The 12,500-nt window shown below is 37.6% G+C and overlaps 1 long non-coding RNA gene across 1 annotated transcript in view; it reads right to left on the reverse strand.

The window, feature by feature from the left end:
• Positions 1-7,040: 7,040 nt before the first annotated feature.
• Positions 7,041-12,500, reverse strand: part of LOC149131170 (uncharacterized) — a 9,370-nt gene continuing 3,910 nt past the window's right edge. Inside the window, exon 3 of the long non-coding RNA XR_016238206.1 lies at positions 7,041-8,353. This is a non-coding gene — a long non-coding RNA (uncharacterized LOC149131170). The remainder of the gene's footprint in view (positions 8,354-12,500) is intronic.

The raw sequence follows: 12,500 nt of genomic DNA on the forward strand, positions 1-12,500 counted from the left end.
TAGGTGCTCGTATACCGATGCCTCATGTCCTTCGGTGCACTTGATGCATAAATTAATCTCGAGTACACGTAATTTACACTTTCTAAACCAGACATATACATCCTTTTCCTGAAACTCTGCCCGCATTAATAAGCAGATTTAACCCACTGCTTTCCCTAAGGTTGCCATTCTGATATCCCGCAGATTAGCCTAGACGTATAGCACTTTGTTTTTTTTGCCGGCTGTGGAAGAGAAAAATTTCTTTTGAGGCACTTTTGCGGATATTGTTTTTTCTTTTTTACCTTGTGTGTGATTTTAGCTTAAATCATTATGCTGCTCTACGCGAATGTTGCTAGGAATTTATAATTCGTACATGAACTTATTGGATCATTTTTTTCCCGGATCAAAATTAATATTGACTGTAACATTCCACCCGGTCAGGTATGAAAATATGTGTACGTATTTACGCGAATATATTTTATTCAACGCTGCTTCGTTTGTCAGCAAGTGTGTGTATATATATATATATAGTCATGTGTGTGTGTGTGTGTGTGTGTGTGTGCGTGCGTGCGGTGTGTGTGTATGTGTGTGTGTGTGTGTGTGTGTGTGTGTGTGTGTGTGTGTGTGTGTGTGTGTGTGTGTGTGTGTGTGTGTGTGTGTGTGTTCGCTCGCACGTGTTTCAGTGTGTATATGATTGTGTGTTCTCTTTCAGTACGGTTCCATTATGTGTGCATTCTTAGAAAGGATCTCCTTGACGGGCTTTACAAGGTCTGCTCGGCGATGCTGTCTTGGGTAGAACAATACTACGTTGTAAACAACGCAGCTTACGTTTCCTGTGTTAAATAAATAAATACTAGAAGAGATTATATTCATCCAAGCTTATCTATTCCTCATCGACAACTATGGCTGTTGATGAAGATGATGAATATGATGACGACGACAAGGACGACAACGACGACGACGACGACGACGACGACGATGATGATGATGATGATGATAATGATGACGGGGCTGATGACGGCAGCCAATTGACTTGGAGGAATGAGGCAGATATAAGCGAGTGGCGATGCATCGATAATTATTATTATAAAAGATAGTAATGAAATTTAAAACGATAATGGCGTTGACAATGACAATCCTTTGCATACTAACATGTTTCGACATTTTAAATGGAATCACTAAAACGTCTGCATGGGTCGAGGCGAAACTTTGTGAAGTTAATCACACGAAAATAGGCCTTAATTTCAATAGATTAGGACTGAAACATCGGCTATGTCAAAAGTTCGCTGGAAATCAGATTAGCTTAAATGGCTTTTAATATGGCGCTATTAAAATGAACATTAACAACAAACCACTAATATATTATAATAATCAGTATAATGGTAATAAAATATTACTAATAAAAATAATAATCAGAGGAGGAGGAGGAGGAGGGTGTGATAAGGAGAAGAAATGGCTGGGGTTGTTTTTGCATTGCTATATTTCTGCTGCTAATAGGCAGTGATAAAATGGGTAACGATGACACTCGAGTAAAATGGACAGTCAAAAACAGCGGCGATATTGATTTGATATCGATCGATCAGCGTGACCATGATGATAGAGATGATGATGATGATGATGATGATGATGATGATAACCTTGCCGCAACCGACGAGGTCGTTGCCGGCGAACGCCGACTAGGCTGGCGCAGGCGCAGGCGCTTACCATGGCGACGGCAGCGATTATGACGTTGACGATGATGGTGGTGATGGTGCTGGTGCTGGCGCTGGTAATGGTGGCGGTGGTGATGGTGTTGTTGGTGGTGGAGGTGCTGCTGTCATGGTGATTGTTGTTGTTGGTGTTGTGGTGGTTCTGGTGGTGGAGGCGGCGATGAGATAAATATGAATAATGATAATGTAAGCAATGAAATCACTCATAATGTAGAGATAGGAGATGAGTAGGAGGAGGAGGAGGAGGAGGAGGAGGGGGATTACCAATACAATAATAAAATAATGATTATGTTGATGACAACGATAAGAATAATGATGTTAGCGAGTATGAAGAGAATAACAACAACAACACCAACATCACTAAGAACAATAGTAATTAAGAGAACAATGAAAATAATAATAATGATAATAATAATAATAATAATAATAATAATAATAATAATAATTCTTATTATTATTAATCTTATTATTATTAGTATCATTATTATTTCAAATTATTACTAGGGGAGGTGGCAGCTTGGGGGAGGTGGCAGCTTGGAGAGGGGGCAGCTTCGAGGAGGTGGGGACGAGTCGACTACATCGACCCCAGTGTTCCACTGATACTTATTTTATCGACCGCGAAAGGATGAAAGGCAAAGTCGACCTCGGCGGAATTTGAACCCAAAACGTAGCTATGCATTTCGTGCGGCGTGCTAACGATTCTGCCAGCTCACCGCCTTAATAATAATAATAATAATAATAATAATAATAATAATAATAATAATAATAATAACAACAACAACAACAACAACAGCAACAGCGACAGCGACAGCAACAACAAGAGCAACAACAATAAAATAGCTGTGGAATAAGGTAGTTTCGTCGTTTCTGTTGCCCTGTGTTTCTTATTTATTCATTTATTTTATATATTAATTTTTTTTAAAAGTTATTTGACCCCTTTAGAATACTAATTGCATTTAAGCATTTTATATTTTGATATTCCTACCACTATCCCCACCCAATCCGCAATCTCCTTACAACTTCCTGCCCCTGGCGTTTATTATAGTGCTATGCTCCCTTTTCGTTCCCTTATTTTTTACCGGTTTTTTCCTACCATATTTGACCTAAACATAATCCATAGGCTATGGAGTTTTTTTCTTTTTATTTGTGTTATTTATTCTATAATTTTATCTTTTAGTTTTGTTTTGTTTGTGTGTCTGTTTTTCGTTTTCTTTCCCATGGTTCTTTTCTTCGTTCTTTCCTTTTTTTTTTTTTTGGTCGCTTTGTTTCCGGCGTGTATTGATCTTCAGAAATATTTAAAAAAATAGAAATAAATAAATAAACTTTCCTATAAAGAGAAGATGAATGAGATGATATCAGTGTTGATTAATATTCAAATGAAAATTAGGATGAGAGCAGTAGTAGTTGTGGTAGTAGTGGTATTAATGCTTGTGATGAAAGTAATAGTAGTATTACAGATAACTATGCTGGTAGTTCGAAGACGCGTGGTTTAATGATTAAAGCGTTGGATTTATCTTCATATGGTCGTGGTTTCGGTTCCCGGATAGGGCCATGTGCTGTTTTCTTCAAGAATAAAACACCAGTTTATGGCACGTTGACACTGTCCACTCAGCCGACAAACATGAGTAATCTCCAGAGAGCGGCGGGGATAGGGTGGAATTTTATATGGCTGTGTGGTAAGTAGCTTGCATACCAACCACATGGTCCCGGGTTCAGTCCCACTGCGTGGCATCTTGGGCAAGTGTCTTCTACTATAGCCTCGGGCCGACCGAAGCCTTGTGAGTGGATTTGGTAGACGGAAACTGAAAGAAGCCCGTCGTATGTATGTATATATATATGTATGTGTTTGTGTGTCTGTCTTTGTCCCCCCCAACATCGCTTGACAACCGATGCTGGTGTGTTTATGTCCCCGTAACTTAGCGGTTCGGCAAAAGAGACCGATAGAATAAGTACTAGGCTTCTAAAGAATAAGTCCATGACCGCAGCCACTTGGCTGAAACATATAAATAAATAAATAAATATATACGCAGCTAAGCATTTTGTCTGGAAGGATTACAATTCCCCAAATTTCAGACTTTATGCCCGTAACAGAACAGGTTATTCTTATCATTAAGGCGGTGAGCTGGCAGAAACGTTAGCACGCCGGGCCAAATGCTTACCGGTAATTCGTCTGACATTACGTTCTGAGTTCAAATTCCGCCGAAGTTGACATTGCCTTTCATCCTTTCAGGGTCGATTAAATCATTACCAGTTATACGCTGTAATCGACCTAATCCCTTTGCTTGTCCTTGTTTGTCCCCTCTGTGTTTAGCCCCCTGTAGGCAATAAAGATATAAAAGGGGACTAGCTGGCAGTATTGGTAACACGCTGGACAAAATACTTAGCTACACTCCATTGGGTTCCATGTAATGAATTCAAATCTCGCTGTGGTTGAAATTTTCTTTTCTCATTTCTGCTCAGATATAATAAATACCTGTTAAGGATTGGAGCCGATGTATCTCACTTCCCCTCACGGTATCATCACTGGCCTTGTGTCGAAATTATTGCTGTTGATATAACATCGGGCTATCATCTAAAGATTAGATTCTAAACTATGATCAAAAGCGTGACAGCTCCAGCCATAAGGCTTTTAAGAGTAAGTAGGACATTATCTGGTACAGTTCGCTCTTTATTTTGTGTTTATACCAATAACAAGTGACATTGAAAATAGTGCAATGTTTTGAGTGAGATGTGAAGGAAGGTGTCGTAGGAGTTTATGGGGAATAATATGGCTTGAGGAAGTACTTATTGGTGATTGATGGCGGTGGAGGTTGAGAAGATGTGAGCGGGTGGAGCGTTCGAATTGATATTATCCGAAACAAAATAAATGAAAAAGAAAAACGATTAATTAAAAGCCGTTGATGTGTGAAAAAAAATTGAGAATTATCCTACCATTATGCTTGGTAAGATGCAAACACTGAACGGTAATAATAATGATAATAATAACAATAATAATGATAACGATAATGATAAAAATAAATGATAATATTAATAATAATCAAAGTAATAACAATCATCATCATCATCATCATAATCACCATCACCATCACCATCACCATCACCATCGCCATCATCATCACCATCGCCATCATCATCATCATCATCAGCAGCAGCAGCAGCAGCAGCAGCAGCAGTACTAGTAGTAGTAGTAAAATTGACTGTACTTATATGCGTGTGTGAGTGTATAAGTATATTCATTTGTATCTATATTTATATGCATATCCATCTCTCTCTCTTTGTCAGTCTCTCTCTCTCTCTATCGTTGTATACGTATATATATATATATATATATATATATATATATATATATATATATATATATATATATATATATATATATATATATATATATATATGTATGAAAGTCCCGTCCATTTTTGATATGATCATTTCTCAATAATTACGATAAAGTGAGCATTAATTTCTCACTCTAAATTCCTCCTCTTACTTTACAGATTAATTTCTACCATAGTGGTTTACCTCGTATCGATTTGAAAATTAGTTTCCACTAAATTCATAGGACACACTACAAGCCACGTGGATTTAAAGGGGGTCCTTCAGCAATGGAAGCGGCAAGCAATATCTGTTCTGTCTTATGAAAACGAAGCTTTGACTATCCGGACATATCAACGATTGTTTGACCAGTTTCGCTTCAGAAATTCATTTCGCGTAGATTTCCTGGTCTGCACGATCAAGATTTGTTAGTATTGAACTTCTGAAAGCTTCAGTTGAGAAAAATCCAAAACAAACTTTACAAGAGTTACGTTTCATGCATCAGAGAAAGTGTATAAATTTCATCAATGGATCCCACTCCTCAGTATGATAAGAGCTGTCTTCTTCTCATCATCAAAGTGTAGATTGCAAACGGAGCATTCATGCGTAGAATAAACACAACCGATGAAGTAGGAGTCCTCTACAACCGTATCAAACATTAACGCTTGTGTTTCGGACTCATTGAAAAAGGAGAATTCATTCCCAAATCAGGACAACACTCGTTGAAATGTGATCTGTGTTTCGTGGTGATTTGAAGAGTGTTGCCTCGCTGAAGTATTTAACCAAAGCAAAGCAGTTAATACGATGAAATATTGCACAAAACCTGGAGGAAAATAGTGTCCATCGTGCGCAAGCATGGCTGTGTGTCAAGAAGCTTTCTTACCAAGCACAATGTTCCTGGTTCAGTCCAACTGCAAGGCAGCTTAGGCAAGCGTTTTATAGCATAGCATTCTTGTGTGTGTATTTGGTAGAAGGAGCATTAAAAACATTTCCAGTCTAATCACGGGCAGAGAATGAATGTTTGCCCTTCTTTGCAGTTACATCTCACGAATGAAACTCTTTGGATCGAATAGTGACTGGTGATGAGAAATGGGTTCCCTATAAAAATGTCAAGCTCCGAAGACAGTAGTTAGACAAAGGAGAAACACCAGCATCTCAGGCTACAGAATGTCTTCACCCACGAAATACACTGTTATACGTTTAGTGGGATATGAAACCAAACGATGACAAAGATAATATACTGCGAGTGGCTTGAGTTGCTTAAGTCAGCGCTAGAAGTAAAACAACCATCTTTGATTTCAAGATGAAAGGTGTTCTTCCATGAGGATGATGCTCGGCCACATACAGAGAGGATGTTATGCCAATGGCTTGAACAATGCACTATCCACCATATTCACCGGACATTTCTCCATCTGATTATCGTTTATTCTGCAGGGTTCAACATCATTTGGACGGTTAAAATATGAAATCTGTAGATGAGGTCAGAACAGTACTGGAGGAGTGCTTTTCATTACGGACAAATGAGTTTTGGAAGTGAAGCCTTGCAAGTCCACCAGATAGACGGGAAAGTATTGTAGAAAATGAAGGCGATTATATATATATATATATATATATATATATATATATATATATATATATATACTTAGATACATGTATACATACATACATACATACATACATACATGCATACATACATACATAGAGAAATAGAGACATATATAGTAGTTATAAGGCTTTTACTAGATAGAACACTCGTACTATCTCTATTAATACATGTCTTGTAGAGTGTTGTAACACTCTCCGAGCTAAATATATTTTAAACCGATTCTAGTTTCACTTATCGATTCTTCAGAATGAATTACAATTTTACAATGAAATTGATGTTGAGTAAGATTTATTGAATGGAGGGTAACTAAAATGCGAAAGCAATATAAAAATAATTGAGAACATGTAAAACTGCTATTAAATAACATTTTCTTTATTAAGTACTTCATTAAGGACAATCTCAATTACTTTATTAATAAATAATATATTATCAGATATGATTCATGTCTGTGAATAACGTTATATCTCTCCATCTAGTCTGCAGAATATCTTAGAACTTTTATACTTTAAACTTCCATTTTTTATTACACATAGTTAATGATATATTGTTAAAACCGTTAAATTAAAAGTTATGCGTTGCACTGTCTTGTACATAAATGACGTTAATTAGGAAAATATAATCCATATTCATTTATTAAAACCTGTCTACCCGTTTTGGAGATATTCAAACCAATTCTATGAATTTCTTATACAAGTACATTATCGCCTTCAATATTCAGCCATTGAAACACACGGCCACAATTTTCTACATCGCATCACACACTCTGTCTCCGTTTCATTATATTACCACCTCTTCCATCAGCTTAAATGAAGTGATACGAAGCCGGCCACCGTCGATGCCACTTCTATCACTCCTAACAATAACGGTAACTTCTGCAGTAAATTGCAGCCCATAATTTTGCAAAGTATTCTCATAATTCTAGACATAATAAATAGCATATGGCAAATTTGTGTGGTTAGTAAAGCATTGGATAAATGCTTGGTGGTATTTCATGCGATCAGATCATTTCAGTTTCGTTCATTCTGTTATATTACTTGTTGATCACCTGTTAATTGTAAGTCCTTGATAGACAAGTGATCGGCTGGAGATTTTTGTCAGTTATTTAAATACGTTGGTGTTCAAGAGTCAGGTAAACGCATAAAGCGTTATATTCCGCTGATGAGGTCCAATAAAGGCAGAACATGTTCGTAATGAACCCATAGTTAACAAAGTTAAAAAATCCTTGTGCTGAAAATACAGGAGAGTCATTAAATTATGATTTTATTCAACATTTTCTCCTCTAAGATTCTCACACTTTTTGACGTGGTCCTTCAGTCTTTCTCAACGTTATAAGAGAACTCGGAAGGTTGGGCCTTCACCAGCCTTTTCTCGATAACCTTAACGCAGGGATCTTTTCACCATCTCATCGTACTTTAAATATGATGGCCACCACTTGTTTATAACACATATCTTTAAAGCGTAATGTTATTATGTAAAGAATAGTTTCCCTGCTACTCCTACCGTGTTAAGCTGTGATTATGCCAGTTGATGCTGACTCACTGGTTCGAAATATTTGTTTTTTAACTATTTACTTTTCATTCTTACATGTGGGGTGGCGGTTCGCGTTGCTCTTTTCTAATTTTCACAATGAACAGACAAGAACATTTTCAAACCATTTCCATAATTTTCATTCTGATTGTAACTATTATGGCAGAGTTATTCTTTGTGCAATCCGCCAACGTTCTGAGACTGCGCGTACCAAATTTCACTTTTAAAGAAAGGGAGAAGAAAATGAACACAAAATTGTAAATTTTAGTTATTAAATTTGTGTTATATTTATGTTATAAAATTAGTTTTGTGTTTCTAGTTGGTTTTTATATTTTCGTTTATTATTGTAATAAAATTCTGAGAATTTTCTCTGCTATTATTTAGGAAATGCCAGTATAAAATCAAATTGCATTCCATTTAAAAGGGTAAAATACATCTAGTAAAAGGTTTAAAATGTAGAAATATCCAACAAAAAAATATAATAATAATAAATTGTTATATACAATATAAATATGACAAAGGCGAACGGAAAACAAAATTTGAACATAAAGAAAGTGGAAAACGGAGAACGATGGGAAAAGAGAAGGATGAAGAAAGAAAGAGTGAAAAAGACAGAGAAAAGAAACCGAAAAGGAGAGAGTTGGACATCGAGAGAATGAGAGGGAGAAAGATGTTGATCACAGGTTTAATTTTAAAAACTTCTTCGTTGAAATCCAATACTGACAAACGTTAATTTTTCGCTTATTTATTCGTTTTAATGACATTTTTTTTCATATCATTTTTATGTTATAATATTTATTTAGTTATTTATTAGTCTGTCCGATTACAATATTATTATTTTGTTAAGTTTTCATATAGCATTCATTTTGTTTCGTTTTAATTTTTTTGTTTCTTTTCCTTCTTAATTTATTAATTTTTTTAGCTAAAATTAATAACAGGACACTTTTAAATCATATTTCTGTAATTCTAATTGTCAATCTGTCACAGACATTGCTAAGAAAAGCATTTTCTTCGTTCACCATGATATTTTTATAGAGCTGCACGGAATTCTATAGTTAAGTCTTACTCCTCTCAGTTTTCTATAACTGCCATTTTGTTGTTATTGTTGTTGCTGTTGTTGTTGTTGTTCCTTTTATTGTTACCGCAATTATTGTTTAATTGTTGTTGCCATGACTAAACTTGTTATTTACTATCACTGATCATTCCTGCCATAGAGAAAAGTCAGTGGTGCAATAGTTAACCAAATTTTATTTCTTGATGGAAATTGGGCTGCGAAACAACCCGAATCGTGCCCTGCTAGATAAAGCAGCCTAATGCCCACTTCTAAATACATCTTGAAGTCTTATATGAAGAAAATGCACATACATAGAGAAAGAAAGAGAGAGAAAAGAAAGAGAAAGAGAGAGAGAGAAGAAAGAGAGAGAGAGAGAGAAAAGAAAGAGAGAGAGAGAATATATTTTGCCTGCAGCAACTGATTCGAAACTGCCAAGAGAATTTTGTAAAAGAAATAATACAATGGAGAAGAATATCGAATGAAATATAAGAAAGTGGTTTTTGACCCCGGTAATCTCCCCCCCCCCCCCATTCATATAAAGAATTGTTTCAATTTGCTTATTCGCATTTCTTAAATTTACAGTCTTAGATTTACAATTGCTGGCTCTCGTTGTGATACAGGTGGTGGCGGCGACGGCGGCGCAGACGTTGGTAGTGGTGGCGGTAGTGCTGGCGATGGTGGTGATGATGGTGGTTGCGGTGGCAGCGGCGGCGGCTGTTATGGTGACGATGATGGACGTACCGTTCGTGGTGGTAGAGGGGCGGCTATGTTGGCAGCGGTGGTTGTAGTGGTGGTGGTGGTGGTCACGGCGGCGGTGGTGGTCGCGGCGGCGGCGGCTGTGGTGGTGGCGGTGGTGGTGGCGGTGGTGGTGGCGGTGGTGGTGGCGGTGGTGGTGACGATAGGGACGCCGGTAGCGGTGGCGGTAGTGCTGGTGATGGCTATGGTGGTGACGATAGACGTACTGTTCGTGGTGGTTGTGGTGGTTGTGTCGGTGGTGATGGTAGTGGTGATGGTGGCAGCGGCGGTTATGGTGACAGCGGTGGTTATGGTGATGGTGATGGACGTACTGTTCGTGGTGGTGTCGTGAGGGCCATGGTGGCGGCGGCGGCAGTTGTGTTAGGTGGCGATTATGGTGGTGGCGGTGGTGGTGGTAATGGCGGTATCAGCCCCAGGCAGTGCGTAGACAACATGAGAGAACACTTTAGGTTAGTTAAAATATGTTTTAACATAATTTAATTGCCAAAGGCATATATTCATTGCAGTTACTGTGGAGAAAAGCATTCTCTTTTATGTTAAAAAAGGTGTTAAAAAAACATATCTATCCAGTGATGCCCTCCGTCGGATTCTCAGACGCTTTTATAGCTCATAAGTCGTTATCATTTGGAAATACCGAAATGAGGCAATTCTGGACAGACTTAACTAAAGCCGAAGCTTCAACTAAAACGCAGTCAAAAATATTGATTGGGTTGCGCCATTAGAGTACCAGGCTCGGAGAGAAATTACAGACATTGCTAAGAAAAGCATTTTCTTCGTTCACCATGATATTTTTATAGAGCTGCACGGAATTCTATAGTTAAGTCTTACTCCTCTCACTTTTCTATAACTGCCATTTTGTTGTTATTGTTGTTGCTGTTGTTGTTGTTGTTCGTTACTATTCCTGCTGTTTGTTTCTTCTCAATCCACGCCTGACTCATAAGGGCCGGTTTCCCGGTTTCATTAGCGTATAGGTTCCTCAACTGGACTGGACGCCGGTCCGTTACAGGTGAACTGCTAGATGAAGGAGGACAGAGTGAGGGAAATTTGTGGCGAAAGATTCAGCAGAAACTCACCATTATCTTCTGCCGGAGCCGCGTAGAGCTTAAGCTGTTTTGCTCATAAACACACACATCACCCGGTTTGAAATTCGAACCAACGATCCCTCGACTACTAGTCCGCTACTCTAACTACTAGGCCTCCAGGTTAGTTAACGTATGTTTGTGACATACGTTAACTAACTATAATCAATTTCACTGCAGTTGTCATGAAAGAAAAAAAAAATGATTTTTTGTTGTTGACTGTGTTTTAATTAAAGCTACCAGTTTAATTCAGACTAACTAGTAATGCTTCACTCAACTGTTTTTCCCATTGATAACGAGATACAAGCATATCTGGGAATCTGACATTGGAAGTAAATCTCAAAAATACTGTTTTCACAGTTTTTTTTTTTTTTACCAGAAGAGAAAAATGTTTAAAACCTACGACACACCTAGAACCAGCATTCCGCTAGTAGCCCTTGCACCTGAAAGTTGTTAGTAAAAAGTTAGTATCGTATAAACACGGTATCTTCATAGGAGTTTCACATCACTGTGAATCTTATATTATTGTACCTGGCTATTCTTAGGTCTCTATTTGTTGATGTGCCTAGATTCTACTGAATTCTATAACAAATCCTTCTGTCTCGCTCTCTCTGTTTTTCTCTTTATATATCTATCTCTCTCTTATATGTATGTGTGTGTGAGGGCGCATGTCTTAGTGGTTAAGGCGTTGCTCTCATAATTGCGAGATTGTAGATTCGATTCCTAGACCAGGTGTTGCGTTGTGTTCTTGAGCCAAACACTTTCATTTCACGTTGCCCTGCGATCATTTCGTACAGGTAATGTCGATTCAATGAGGGGAGTGAGCTTATGGATACAGAAACACTTGATCGCCATAAATCATGTGTAGTTGGTCAGCACCTTCTTGCCGAAACCACACACATATATATATATATATATATATATATATATATATATATATATATATATATATATATATGTTTATAGACTCAGGTGTGACTGTGTGGTAAGAAGCTTGCTTCTCAACCACATAATTCCGGGTTCAGTCCTAATGCGAGGCACTTTGGGCAAGTGTCTTCTTCTATATCCTCGAGCTGACCAAGACCTTGTGAGTGTATTTGGTAGATGGAATCTGAAAGAAGCTCTTCGTATATATATATGCATATGTGACTCTGTTTGTACCTCTCATCAACACTTGACAACCGATGTTAGTGTGTTTACGTCCCGTAACTTAATAGTTCAAGGAAAGAGGCCGATGGAATAAATACTTCGCTTACAAAGAACGAGTCCTGGGATCGATTTGTTCCACTAAAACGCGGTGCTCCAGCATGGCTGCTGTCAAATGCCTGAAGCAAGTAAAGAAATAAAATAATGTATGTATGTATGTATGTATGTATGTTTATATGTGTGTATTGATATATATCTGTGTGTATGTTTGTTTTTATGGATATATATCTTTGTGTATGTTTGTTTGTATGTATGTATAGTAGATTAAACGA

The sequence above is a fragment of the Octopus bimaculoides genome, chromosome 24 (genome assembly GCF_046866305.1).
Source record: "Octopus bimaculoides isolate indiv1 chromosome 24, ASM4686630v1, whole genome shotgun sequence".
In the NCBI taxonomy this organism is placed as follows: domain Eukaryota; kingdom Metazoa; phylum Mollusca; class Cephalopoda; order Octopoda; family Octopodidae; genus Octopus; species Octopus bimaculoides.